The 2,889-nt window shown below is 42.7% G+C and overlaps 1 pseudogene across 1 annotated transcript; it reads left to right on the top strand.

Moving 5' to 3' along the window:
• The first annotated feature begins 652 nt into the window (after window positions 1-652).
• On the top strand, window positions 653-1,358 carry LOC309523231 (transmembrane protein 256 homolog pseudogene; annotated as a pseudogene). Its single transcript has one exon. The product of its transcript is annotated as a transmembrane protein 256 homolog pseudogene (transcript).
• Window positions 1,359-2,889: the final 1,531 nt, after the last annotated feature.

Raw genomic sequence — 2,889 nt, 5'->3', positions numbered from 1 at the left:
GGTGGCAAAGCTGTGCATATGCTTTGTCCTCCCCAGCAGTATATATTGTGGGAGAGTAGCTAGAGGAAGCAGAGAAAAGCTCCAACCAATATTATTTTTTCTATATTTTTTTTAATTTTGGAGTTTGCTTGTTTATTTTAAATTCAATTTGTAAAGGCCCCTTTAGAAACGAAAAGATACAAACACAAGTTAAGCACACAGTTTGCTTTTAGTTCAACACTTTCTTCATCCATCAATTTTACCCAAAATCACAAAAGTAATATTACAAAGCTTTCACAGTGCACATTTACATATTCTGCATATACATCTATTCACTCTTCAAACAATGCATTTCCATTGAATTTGGCTTAAAAAACAACAACACATCAGGCTGGAAATATATAACGTTTTAAACCAATGTGTTTTTCCTCTTAAAAAAAGAAAATATATTACTTGGAGAGAAGCCCATATTGCACTAATTCCCAAACAAGACATGGACATAAGGCAGGTGAAAAATTATAGGCCAATCTCGCTCCTAAATAATGATTACAAATTGTTTGCCAGTATATTGGCCAATAGACTTAAAAATGTATTTGGAGAGGAGATTGGAAAGAACCAAACTGGATTTCTACCTGGTAGACAGATGAAGGACAATGTTAGAAATATAATTGATATGGCGGGCGCCGGGGCGTTTTTCTGACGGCTCGTTGCGCTGAGCGGGGCTGCGGCCGTCGGGGCGGCCGCCTACGGGGCTCACGATTTCCGTCGCAGCGACCGAGATGACGACTTGAAAGAGCTCTACGAGATGGCCAACAAATACCACTTCCTCCACAGCCTGGCCCTCCTGGCTGTGCCCCACTGCCGCTATCCCATGATGGCCGGCAGCATCCTGTCTCTGGGCATGGGGATGTTCTCTGGCGCCCTGTATTACCACGCCGTGACAGGGGACCCGATCCTGACCAAGGCAGCCCCGTATGGTGGTTCCCTCCTCATCCTCGGCTGGATCGCCATGGCCCCTTGACACCCCGTTCTGTCCCCATGTGGCCCCCATCTCCCAACGCCAGGGCAGCCAGCCCTGCCCCTCCCTCCTCCCTTAGGCTAGCCAGAAGGGAGCCCTAGGAGAGGAGAGATTTCCAAATGTCAGAGTGGGATCCCTTGAGGTCTTTAGCCCGCCCCGAATGCGTCTCTATCCTGCATCTTGGAATTCCCCGAATGCCGAATCCCTTTTAAAAAAGCCAAGATCCTTCCCCTCCCCCCAAAAAATTGCAACCAGATTTGAGTTTGCGATGGAGGCTTCGAAATGCAATGTCTGATCGGTGCTTTTCAATTGTTGTTTTTTAACTTAATAAATGATGAGAGTGATTTCACTTTTTAAAAAACCCACGCACCTTTTTTTCCTGTGAATATATTTATTCCGTGGGGGGGGGGGGGAGAGAAAGAAATATAATTGATATAATGGAATATCTGGACTCCAGGAGAGACAAACAAGCCGCCCTAATGTTTCTGGATGCTGAAAATTTTTTTGATAATGTGTCTTGGCATTTTATGAAAAGAAATTTAGAATTTATGGATATCGGTGGAAAACGTTTAGATGGTATTTGGGCTATTTATTCGGAACAATATGCTAAATTGATAGTTAATAATAACTTCACAGACAAAATTGAGATAACAAAGGGAACCAGACAGGGGTGCCCGCTATCGCCATTGTTATTTATAACAATACTAGAGGTCCTGTTGAGGAAAATAGAAGCAACAAAAGAAATAAAGGGGATTGGTGTAGGCTCAAAAGAATACAAGTATTAGGCCTTTGCCGACGACGTTGTCTTGAATTTAGAACAACCTATGTCCAGTGCAATAGAAGCTTTGAAAAAGATTGACGAGTATGGGCAATTAGCAGGCTTTAAGCTCAACAAAAATAGGACAAAAATATTAACTAAAAATTTGGACAGTAAAGAAATAGGAGAACTACAACAAAAGACAGGTATGTCGATAGAAAAAAAGGTAAAATACCTAGAGTCTGGCGCACATCTAAGAACATAAACCTCTTTAAAGACAACTATGAAAAGGTGTGGAATGAAGTGAAGAGAGATCAGGAGATATGGACTAGAATGAAATTATCAATGATGGGTAGAATCTCAACTATCAAAATGAACGTGTTACTGAGACTGCTGTTTTGATTTCAGACAATTCCGGTTATCAGTGGAACAAAACAATTTAATGTATGGCAAAGACGATTGTCTAAATTTATCTAGCAGGTTGAAAAGCCAAGAATTGAGTATAAAATATTGACAGATGCAAAAGAAAGAGGCGGTTTTTCCCTAGAATCATAGAATCATAGAATCATAGAATCATAGAGTTGGAAGAGACCACAAGGGCCATCGAGTCCATCGGGTTGGACTCGATGGCCCTTGTGGTCTCTTCCAACTCTATGATTCTATGATTCTATGAGTCCAACCCCCTGCCAAGCAGGAAACACCATCAGAGCACTCCTGACATATGGTTGTCAAGCCTCTGCTTAAAGACCTCCAAAGTAGGAGACTCCACCACACTCCTTGGCAGCAAATTCCACTGTCGAACAGCTCTTACTGTCAGGAAGTTCTTCCTAATGTTTAGGTGGAATCTTCTTTCTTGTAGTTTGGATCCATTGCTCCGTGTCCGCTTCTCCGGAGCAGCAGAAAACAACCTTTCTCCCTCCTCTATGTGACATCCTTTTATATATTTGAACATGGCTATCATATCACCCCTTAACCTCCTCTTCTCCAGGCTAAACATGCCCAGCTCCCTTAGCCGTTCCTCATAAGGCATCGTTTCCAGGCCTTTGACCATTTTGGTTGCCCTCCTCTGGACACGTTCCAGTTTGTCAGTGTCCTTCTTGAATTGTGGTGCCCAGAACTGGACACAGTACTCCAG

This window comes from Podarcis vaucheri, assembly GCF_965113315.1.
Source record: "Podarcis vaucheri genome assembly, chromosome: W".
NCBI classification, from domain to species: Eukaryota; Metazoa; Chordata; class Lepidosauria; order Squamata; family Lacertidae; genus Podarcis; species Podarcis vaucheri.
This window is presented reverse-complemented; position numbering and strand designations above follow the sequence as displayed.